This window comes from Phacochoerus africanus, chromosome 2, assembly GCF_016906955.1.
Source record: "Phacochoerus africanus isolate WHEZ1 chromosome 2, ROS_Pafr_v1, whole genome shotgun sequence".
Taxonomy (NCBI): domain Eukaryota; kingdom Metazoa; phylum Chordata; class Mammalia; order Artiodactyla; family Suidae; genus Phacochoerus; species Phacochoerus africanus.
Window position 1 is genome coordinate 65,438,183 of NC_062545.1, and position 11,939 is coordinate 65,450,121.

The 11,939-nt window shown below is 35.1% G+C and overlaps 1 non-coding gene across 1 annotated transcript; it reads right to left on the minus strand.

Annotated features, from left to right (window-relative positions):
• Nucleotides 1-11,330: 11,330 nt before the first annotated feature.
• LOC125121822 (U6 spliceosomal RNA) lies at nucleotides 11,331-11,438 on the minus strand. Its single transcript, XR_007133673.1, has one exon. It is a non-coding gene; the product is annotated as a U6 spliceosomal RNA (small nuclear RNA).
• Nucleotides 11,439-11,939: the final 501 nt, after the last annotated feature.

Below are 11,939 nucleotides of genomic sequence, written 5' to 3' on the forward strand. Positions count from 1 at the left end.
CGCACCAGTCTGTTGGTAAAAGAGCAATATTCAAGGAATATTCTAAATGATTATGAGTCAATTAAATCACTTTTAGGGACAAGTGATGACCTAGTTTGTATTCACGGCAAGAGAAATGCTTCACTCCAGGCTTCCTTTGTAGCAGTGGGATTAGTGGGTGAGGTGTGTCAAAGACACGAGGCAGTCAAACCCTAGGAGAGAGAATTGCCTAATTTTTCAAAAGGAAATGCTTGATTCTCAGGGAGAAGCAAGGTGGCGGTCACAACACTAAGCCCCACCCCACCTCCAGACTGGCTTCCATGATTTCGGCTTTTCTAATCTTAGAGGAAGGTATCATCTCCCAAAACTGACCTTCAGATAATCTTTGAGATCATTTCCCATGTGGGAAATTGCTTTCATGCCAAGATAACACAGCAGCATTGAGTTCTGTCCTAGACGACGGTCTTGATACTGTTAATAAAGAGCCTTGGGTTGGATATAATTGTTAATAAACTAATTCTAAAAATCCACTCAAATGTCACTTATAATCAGGATTTTCTGCTGGGCTAGGACCCCTGGGGAAAGCTTTGAAGCTCTGAATCTTGTATGCAATGGCAGGGATGAACATAAGAAGGCAGAGGACCGCCCTTGCTTTATAGCTTAGTTGTTTAAAATGATCACTTCTGAGGAATCTGAGAAACACTTGCATTGGTGAGAAGCAGAAAAGAAAGTGAGGGATGGAGAGAAGAACCAGTGGGAAACTCTCCAGCAAAATCCAGTCCTCTTTGGATGTGCCAAAGGGAGAGGTGAAAAGATGTTATTACTTGTAATTTATAACAGGAACATCAAGGCACAGAAGATAATATAAAAGCATTTCAGTGAGAAGATACCCATGACATGAAACTATTTAAAACAATTAATCAAAAAAGCCTAATTATTCAATTAGATGGATAAATGAATCTTCTTAAAGTGGATATGCAAAAAAAAGAGAGTGATGATGAAATCTTTTAAAGGGAAATGAGTGTAACAAATCAGCTAAATATGATCTCTAAAAAAATTCTGAATAATAAGTCAGTGATTATGTTTTAATTGGGCTTTAGCTTTATTATAATTGAGGACACTCATTATCTTGTTTTATTGTATTTATGATTTTAATATTCATACCATTTGGTACTTTATCTTTGTATACTTTCTGCCAGTGCTTGTTGCACTTCCTGGCTGATTAGTGCCTGGGTCAGTGTGAAGTGAATACAGATGTCTCAATAATGATCGGCAGGAGCGGTGGCTGATTTTCAGTGTTTGAAGGTCTCCTATAAAGTCGTCCTTTGTGCAATTGTCAGGGTGATTTTTTTTTCTGGTTTGTTTTTTTTTTCCCTCTCTCAACATGAGTAGCTCTGTTGGTAAGAGTCATCTAAGAGGAAACTGTTTTTCACTCCAAGGGGGATCAAGGGACTTCATTTTGGGGATATGATCAGTATTTCTAAAATGATGACATGGATGCACATTTATCCTGTCTCAGAGAAAAAAAAGAGTTTTATGCAAACAGTAGCATCTAACTGAAAATTCAAGCTCTTTATCTGAGGGTAAAACAGGGCAAAGCAGAGCCCTTATGCATGAAACTTCCAGACGATCGGGATCGGATAAGCTACTCTTTGTTCACAGAGAAGGGCAGTTGAGCCAAAGATTATTTCCAAGTTTTTGTCAATCACTTTGCCCTGTAAAAGGTGCACACATGGCTGATTGCTTACATACTCAAAATCAGCCAAAAGGTGCAGTCAGAATGTGTGGCAACTGTTCAGCTGCCTTATATGTAGAAAGAGCTTTAAATGGGCCTTTGAGAATCAAAGAGGGTAACCACTTAATGCTTGTGCATAGGATTTTGTGAACTCAAGTGACATTGGTGAGTATTTAATGCATTTTTAAAATCTTTCAAATGAGTCAGTGGCAAGAATTGTATTTAGGATTTTATTTAGGTTCATAGTCTTAGTGCTGGTTATGTTGAGATTAGTAGATAAAATAAAAGGCATGGCCTGTATTTTGCCCCATTGCCACAGAAATGCATATTTTCAGCCAATCCTATGCTTAGTAAAGTAACTTAAATAATGGAAGAAATAATGAATGAATACACAAATGTGGAGTAAAACACACACGCATCTGATGGCCTATGAGATTCTAAATGCTCTAGTCTGCTTTATCATTTCTCTAAACACAGAATTGGAACTTAGACATAACTCTTTACCAATAGATATATTTTCACAATCATATTTTTAAAAAGAAAGACTGACGTTTAATATCAAGTCACAATGTGTGTTTTCTAAATAAAAGATCTTGGGCAAGTGTTCACATATTTAAAGCAGGCTTTCTCAACTTGAGCATTATTGACCTTTGGGACCAGATAATTCTTTGTTGTGAGAGATTATCCTATGCACTGTTGGCAGTTTAGTAGCATCCTTGGATCTACCCACTAGATTCCTATAGCACCACCCCCTTGTGTTGCGACAATCAAAAATGTACAAACATTCCCAAAGGTCCCTTGAGGGTCAAAATCACCCCCTCATTTGAGAACTATTGCTTTAAAGCCTTAGCTGATAGTAAGACAGTCTTAAAGCAAAGATAGTCCCCAATAATATAGTAATGGATATAAAAGGTCATTGATCACATATGTTATAACTTGGAAATTGGGGAGTGTTGGACGATTTTCAGCTCAGTTCTCTGAGACTAATCAGTATTATCATGCAAAGTATTTTCAAGTGTTCCCAAGGATGAAAATTGGTAAATTTACCAGAATATAATCAGCCTTACATCACCTACTCATTGACTATTCCTTCCCCCCACCACCCCCACATTGGTCTTTTTTTTTTCCAACCATAAACAGTTTCTTGAGGTCATAAGCCAGACTACTCTGCTTAATCAGTGTTCATTCCCTGCTCCAGTACTGGCTTGGTGACTAGAGGTCATGTAACAAATGGATTGGCACCATCTTTCAAGGCCATCTGTCTCTGGCCTCTTGGATCAACACCAGGTGTTTAGTTGAGTACAATAACTTAAGCTTTTCCATTTTGAAGGTGTGAAGATCAAATTATTTAACCTGACATTCTAAAAGCAAAAGGATTATTAAAGAAGAAGCAAGAAGTCCCTGTATGTGATTTCACAGTTAGTATACACATGTTTATCACTAATTGCAGCAGGCGCAGCACAGATAGGATTTCCACTTTACCAATGTTGGATCAAATTTTTCCCTGGGGAAAGACAGCCAATGGCATATCCATTGCATGGTTGACCTCTCCATGCCTCTTATGTGTTCTCTGCAGAACTGATGGCTCCTTCACCTAGCTTCATTTACTTATTCTGGTTTAAACAAGATTAAACAGTAGCATATTTTCCTCCTTAATTTCTTTGTAGTTGCTGATTTCTCTTTCATCTGTCTGCGTATTCTTAAAATTCTTAAGCTTTTGCATGTCGTATATTTCTCTCCTAGGCTATCTTCCTAGGTTTTATAAGTACTAAATTAAGGTCATGAGGACCCATTCATTCCATTTATTTTCTTCTCAAGATTGACTTCTATTTGAGCCTTTGCTCCTAAACCTAAGTTCCTTATCCCTTAAGAGTTTGAGTCACATGATCACAAAGCAGGGAGCTCCAGGTATTTCCAAAGTCATTTTTTTTCCTGGGATGGTTCTAAATCTGCTAGACACCTGTCCATTCTATTCTTGGAGTCATTGTTGATGACACATGGGTTTTCTCCATATGGTCTTCTCCATTGACCATGAAATATGAAAGCTCTAAGACCTCTTATCTTGATGCTCCCTGCCCTGCAATTTTGATTGGAAGTGGAAAGCTCCTGAATGGGGTACTTTAGGAAAGTCAACAGCCAAGACATAAAGGAAATGAGTCCTCAGGGGTGGGACACCCATTCTTTTTCCTCTTTTGAAAAATTACCTCTTCTCCTTCAGTTACAGGACAATAAATAAATAAATAAGGGAATTTCTAAGCCAGACCTGCAAATTGCTTCAAACATCTGTAATCCCTTTTTTTAATGTGTCTAAAAAACCTATAACTATTTGGGTCATGTTGGGTGTTATTTTAATAGAAAATATTTTTCCTCTTCAAGAATATTATTGGAAGAGTGTATTTATCACCTAAATCAAAAGCTAACATGTTTTTCCCATATACAAGGGAGGTGGAAAAATCTCTTGCCAAACTTCCATGAAGAAGACTTTTCCAGACTTTCCATTCTGAAGCCAGTTTCATAATTATATACCAATACTTTTGATGAAGAATTTCATTATTTCTCCTTATGAGATAATATACCAACATGTGAATGCAGATGATAAACTATGAAGATGCAAAAATGAAAGTTAGTATTTTAAGGTATTTGTTATTTTTTTCTGCAATTAAATTCAGAGTAGAAACTAAGTGACATGAAATCACACACACGGTAGCAAAATTACCAAAAAAATTAAAAAGAAGAAATGCTCACAAAGTCAACAATCACGTTAAAATTCCTTTTTGCTGGGTTAGCTGAAAGACCATGGAAAAAAAATCCACCTGCCACTCAGTTTAATTTCTTGTGTTTAGAGCTCTACAACATTCTGTGTAAAACTAATCAATAAAAAGGATTTATGAAACCTTGAAATAGAACAGTCGAAAGGAGGAAATTATAGTCAGTTTTAGTTATTAAAGATTTTCACCACTAAATTTAGTATAAGGGAAACGTTATACATCTTTTTTAGCTGAAACAGGACATTTATCAAGCACATGGATTGGGGAGACGATTGTGCTTAGGCCCACTGTAATGCGTCTTTATTTGTTGCTCACCATTTATTGTTGGCTGTAGCAAAGTCGGCCCAAACAGAAGAGAAACAGGGTTGGAAAAACCGTGTTTAAAAAAAAAAAAAAAAAAAGGCAAGACACAGTAGTGAGCTATGACCTAGACATGAGAGGAAAAAAAACTGTTTGTGAATTCAGGTCCAGTTCATACTAAATAGCTTTGTTTGACTGTATTTTTAAAAGAAAGAGGGCAGGAAAGAAGAAAAAGAGGGAAGGAGGAAGTGAGCAGGGGAAATAAGCAGACTCTCCATCCCTCAAATGGCTTTTTACTTTATGGGATCAAAATCTAGCTCTGATCATATCAGAAACCAAGTCGTTACTGATTTTGTGTTTATGTCTGCATATCTGCAGGACCATGGGCATTTCTGGAAATAGTTGTACATGGACTAAGCAACACTGTTGCTTCATGTAGAATTTTGAGAGACCGCCTCAAGGAACTTGGTATGTGGTCTTGAGACTCTTACTTAGATGCATTTCTTAGCAGGGCAATTTGAGAAAATTCAAGAATTTGGCTTTTGTTTGATGAAATACAAATGACAGATGGAAAATTGCCGTACTTTGAAAAGAAAAAATGCAATGATGCACAGAACATAAGATTGCCATAATAATAATGGCACTTAGCGTTTACACCCCGAGTTCTTCATCAGCAAAGTACTTTACAAACAACTAATTAAGCCTCATAATACTCCTGAAAGACAGGTATGGATCATTACTGCCATTCTACAGATGGAGAAAATGAGGCAAAGGGGATAAGTATCTTCGCCTAAGGCTATTGGAAATAAACAGCAACACCTGGATTAAGGTCTAGGGACTCAGTCTTGTTTGGGTAAAGGACCAGGGAATAGCATTCTTTCAACCAAAACAATTAGGCCCTTCAGGATAAATATCTTTCCTTTTGAAAAGATTAACCTGTTATTCAGTTAACGCTGATTTTCTTTTAAATTGATATGATACTTGCCTTCAGAAAACATTAACCTTTTCCTTTGTTGGGCTTATTCATTCTTTCTTTCATTCATCTCACTGTCTCCACAATTATCCTCAAAGAATGCCTTTTCTGAATGACTGGGTAACAGGGCCTTTTACCATCAGTGTCACCTAGTGACAAAGCATTGAGTCTCAGGTTTTGTTTTACATTCAAGTTGCAATTCTTATCAGTGGGGCTTCCTTTTAAAATTATGATTTCTCATTTCTGGTAGGTAATAATTATTGGAAATTTCAAAATTCTATACTACCTGAGATGAAAAAAAAAAAGGTAGGTTTTATTCTTTTGTACTAGTTAACTCTCTTAATAATTCTCCTGAATCCCCAAATTATTGTTCAAGATATAGAATGTCACCAAAGAAACAATTCCCAGCATGAAAACAATCTCACAGATTGTTTATTTTTGTGTTATTGCTGCTTACCTTTAGAAGTCACCCAAGTTTTAATGAGTGTTTTGCTGAGTTGGAAACATTGTGGAAAGTTGCAGAAAATTTAGGACAAGTTTCCTTTTCTTTCTCTTTGGAAGATCAATAAGGTCAATGACCATGTTTTCATATATACTTATTTGTAAATTCCCAGTCCCTATGACCTTACACACCGACTGAGGGAATAGAATTCGAAATAACAAGAGTGAGCAATGCACCCACACTGCTATGGGAGGTAAATGTATAATTAAATCATATTCTGTCTAATAAATATACTGAAGAAATATAAAAAGGAACAGAGATTGCTTTTTTCTGCTTATGTATTGAAAACAGCACATATTTATCAAACTTCTTGGGATTTGTACATGTGGACAGCATTTGAAGAATATTCTAGAAAGTGAAAATATCATAATTTACCCAGTCATTTATTTAATAGCCTATAGTCAGTATGATTCCAACTCTTACCCTAACACACAATATCTTAAATATCATCATTTATAAGTTTTGTTCTAACTCTTATTATTTTATACTTAATCTAAAGTTAAAATTTTACTGCATTTAAGTATGTTAATTATTCTAATTCTCTTTCTACTAGTTACCAAAAGCCCTTAGAAAGTTCGACAAATTACAGTACTATGTCCAAATGTATATTTCTCCTCTTCCTTAACCTTTGGCATTTTTGCATTCTTATTTTTTTCAAATAAAGTAATTCATTTAAAATATTTTATAGAAGCTCATAAATAATTAGGTACTATACATACTGGTATTATTATAAGTTTCGCTATTAACTATGATATATATTCTTGTCCAGGTGCTAGAAAAACTAATAGTATTTTGTTTTATGGATGCTTAAATTTGTCTTTGTTTCATTTTCAGTGAGTTGAAAAATGCCCTATATTTATTAATCATTTCTGTTTCTTTCATGGATTTTCTTATTATGTCTTTTAATTATTTTTAATTGGGGTACTTTTCACTCTATATATTTTAAATATCTTAAATATAGTCATAATATAAACCTGTTGTCCTTTTTGTTTTAAATATTTTCAACAATTTGCCTTATGACTTTCTTGACAAAAATTTAACATTGTTAAGGAAATATATTGATGTTTTTAAAATCAGTATGTCAACCAGTATTTTTATACTTAGAATAACTTTTCCCAAAGTTTAATCTCTGAAACACTAGGTTTTGAAAAAGTTTCATTAAATAAATCAAATTATATGGCCTAATAAGTTTGGAGGAAGTGAAGATGTATAAATTTAAGTGATTTTCTTTCACAATGTTGTGCTCTTAGGAAGTCGATATGCACTGAATTTCCAATGAGAGAATAGAGTATACAGCCTTTATAGAACATATTTGACCATGGATCCCTATGTTCATAAAGCATTTCATAGGACTAATGCTTCTTAGAAATGTGACCCTATGTAGAAAATATTTGCCTGTCTTAAGATTGTTTTCTTGCCTTTTAGGGCCACACTGCAACATATGTAATTCCCAGGCTAGGGATTGAACTGCAGCCACAGCTGCTGGCCTATACCACTGCCATAGCAACATGGGATCTGAGCTGTGTCTACAACCTACACCACAGCTCCTGGCAATACTAGATCCCCAACCTACTGGTCGAGGTCAGGGATTGAACCCATATCCTCATGGATACTAGTTGGATTCCTTTCCACTGCACCACAACAGGAACTCCCCTAAGATCATTTTTTTAAAAGTTAAACCGGCTGAGGCTCCATAGCTCAGGGGTTAGAGAACTGGTTTCATAAAAAGCTAAACCATACATACTTTCTTTCAGTTTTTAAAAGCCTTATTTGTGTATTTATTTTTTCCATAAGGTGTATATTTAATGTACATATACTATAGGGTGGGGCCTTAACTTTCTTTTCACCCAGTAATCAGTTCTACCAGAACCTTTTGTTTAAAAACCTGCATCTTGTAATCATTTGGTTCATGGTACACTCTCATTTTTGCCATGATATAATTATTATGTATATATTTAGTGTGTTGAAATACTATCTGTTCTATTAATCTTACTGTAATTTCATGAATCAGAACCACAGAGTGTTTTAGCATAGCAATATACTTAAACATCTCTTTTAATATATTTAAATATGTGATTTATTTTCCCCATAATATTCATAGATATCTTTACCTATTTATTCTTCCAAATAAACTTTAAAATTATTTTATCATGGTCCTAAGTAACATTTTATTAATCTTATAATTAATTTGAAAACAATTTGCATATTTTACAAAATCCAGTGTTCCATTATGGAAACACAGTTTCTATCCCTATTGTATTGAAGTTTTTATTTATATTGCTTAGGAAAGTATTTTTATACTTCTCATACAGATTATGTGCATTTCTTAATAAGATATTACTATTATGTGAATAGTACCTTTTCTCATTATGTACTCTAATTGGTTATTGCTGCTATACAGAAAAACTATCAACTTTTGCCATTTAATTATTTATCCAATCACTGTAATGAACTTTAACATTAATTCTCAGAGTTTTGTCAATGATTCCCTTGAGTTTTCTATTTAAATAGTCATAATGTCTGCAAATAATAACAAAAACTTGCTTTCTCTTATTTCAGCATTATATGTTATTGCCTTGACAAGGGAGTTCATGCAAGCATTCTTGTTTTTAATTAAATATAATTTTGAATCTTTTTAAAGATAATTTAAAAAATATAGTAATGGTTCTTTTATTTCTAATTCTGTAGGAATTTATTTTTAAAATTTAGAAATGAGGGTCAAATGCTGTTGAAGGAATTTTTACCAAAAAATAACAGCTAAAGAAATCCCGACATTTCTTCTTGAATATATCTCTCTATCCACACACACACTGTGTGTGTGTGTGTGTGTGTGTGTGTGTGTGTGTTGTATTACAAATTAACATATTTGGTTGAATATGTCATATGTACAAATACATACACACATATATATCTAGTGTTAGTAAAAATTTGTCTTTCTGGTGCTAAATTCTATCTGGTTGCAAAATAAAGCAGCTTCCTAGAGGCTGTGTCTTACTGCTTAATGCTGAGGCTGTCACATAATTTTCTTAAGTGGTTTCAGATTTCTGTAATAAATTATTTTCAGATCTTCCTTGGGCCTCAGAATAATGTTCTCTTTACCTCTTTTGATTGTTTTTATTAAACACTGTATTATTGTTGTTTTCATTTTCTCCTCCTTCCTGTTCTTAAATCAGAGCCATCCAGGATCTTGCCATCGGACAAGATATCAATTTCCTTTGAAGGTACTTCTGGTCCAGCAAGTGCTAACTGAATCACCTTGGTACTTAACATCGATGACTCTCAGCATAATAAGTGTCTGGTAAGAGTTTATCTGGTTCAGTTCTTCTGGACTGGAGTGGAACCATCTTCCAACTCCATTGTTTGAATCTCTGGCACCCCAGAGATGAAGAACAGGGAATTCTATACTGTACTCTCGGAGCTTCTGTCTACAGACCATTTATGATTCCACACCCACAAGATGATGATTGCAGGATGCAGTTTCATGTGTAAGCCTGCCCCACCTGCACAGCTGAATTGTATTCTGTGTATTCTGTGTATGTTGATGTTCCAAGTTGTATACGGTAGAGTTGGCCCTGACACATAAAGACCAATGTTCAAGGACCAGAGAGAGGCTTCAGAAACTAAGGGTAGTCTCCAGATGACATCCAGCAAGGAACTGGTTTCTGCCAACAACCTGAGTGAGTTTGGTAGGAGAGTCTCCCCTAGGGCCTCTATACAACCTGACCTGCCAACACCTTGGTTTTGGTCCTGGGAGGCTCTCAGCAGAGAACCGGCTCAGTAACACTGTCTGGGCCTTTCCTAAATGGAAGATTCTTAATTTGTGCTGATGAAAGCCACCCATTTTGTGGTGTCAGGCTCATATTGCTGTCTGAAGGCTTGCTTTGTCTTCTCCTGCCCCCTTCATTTTCACAGGCATCACCTCCACCTCTTGCAATTAAAAAAAAAATACTTGAGAGAAGTAAGGGTGCATGATGAGAGTGCCTTGATTTCTTAAGTAGCAACACTTTCACATCACAAGGGTGCCTGCCCCAGTGTCCTGTTAGATAGTGAACTGGAGTCTCTACACTGCCTGTGTGCAGTGAGGAAGAAATGAGACGTCTTCCTGTTGTGTTTCAGGAAACAAACAGAACACCTTTGTTGTAAGAAAGAAGTTGGAAGAGACCATTAATTATTTAATTGTTTTTCTTATCATCTTCCATTGCTTTATTATCCTTATCTTTCAGTTCATATTTTATGTGTTTTTTTGAAGTATAGTTGATGCACATGACTATAATAATTAAACATGTAAAATATAAGGATTCACATTTTAAGTTACATTCTGTTTATACTTATAAAATATCAGATATATTCCTTGTTGTCACAAAATATATGCTTGCCCCTTATTTTATACATAATAGTTTGTGGCTCTTAATCTCTCTCCCTGTATTACCTCTCCCCCTTCCCTCTCCCCACTGGTAGCCACTAGTTTTATCTGTATATCTGTGATTCTGTTTCTTTTTTGTTATATTCATTAGTTTGTTGTAGATTTTTTTAGATTCCACATAGAAGTGATATCATACAGTATTTGTCTTTCTCTGTCTGACTTATTTTATGTAGCATAATATCCCTTGTGTCCATCCATGTTGTGCAATGTTATCCATTCACCTATGGATGGACACTTAGGTTGCTTTGATATCTTGGCTATTGTAAATAAAGCTGCTGTGAACCCTAGATTGCATGTATCTTTTCAAATTGTTGTTTTTGGTGTATTTTGGATGCATATCCATCAGTAGAATTGCTGGTCTTTTGGTAGTTCTAGTTTTAGTTTTTGTGGAAACCTTAGAAATGATCTCCATAGTGGCTGTATCAGTTTCCATCCAGATCAATGCTGTACAAGAGTCCCCTTTTCTCCACATCCTTGCCAGCATTTGTTATTTGTGTTCTTTTTGATGAGAGCCATTCTGACAGGTATGAGTTTGTTTCTCATTGTGGTTTTGATTTGCATTTCCCTAGAGACTAGTGATGTTGAGCCTTTTTTCATGTGCTTGTTTGGCCATTTGCATGTCCTCTTTGGAAAAATGTCTGTTCAGGTCTAAAAATATGGAACACTTCATGAATTTGTGTGCCATTCTTGTGCAGGGGCCATGCTAATCTTCTCTGTATCATTCCAATTTTAGTATATGGCTGCCAAAGCGAGCACCCAGTTCATATTTTAAATTTATAAATTAATAGTGTGGTATCAGAATGTTCTAAAAGGCTTCTTAATAAAATGTACCATAGAAGAGCCTTAATACACCATAATCCCACTGTTCCCATTTTACGGATAGGGAAATACAGGCCTATAGGCCTGAAATACTTCCCAGAAAGTCATAGGACTTGGTAATTAGTGGCAGAGCCAGAAATGCATGAGAGGAGTGAGCAAATGAAAACTAATTTTACTATATATTTACTCTTTAAAAAGTAGTTATTAACTTTTAAAAATATATGTAACATAATATTATTTTTAAATTTTTTAAATAAATATTGGGTATCAGTTAAACATTTGAGCTACGGATGCTAAAACATAGCCTGTCTTCTTAATTTTACCTCCAAAAAGGTGACTTTATTATGGGCAAGGAATATAAAATGAAGTTAAAGATGACATTAGAGCCAAGAGAGCATTTAAAGCTGAAGGGAAACTGGTCATGATTTAACTTGAAGATA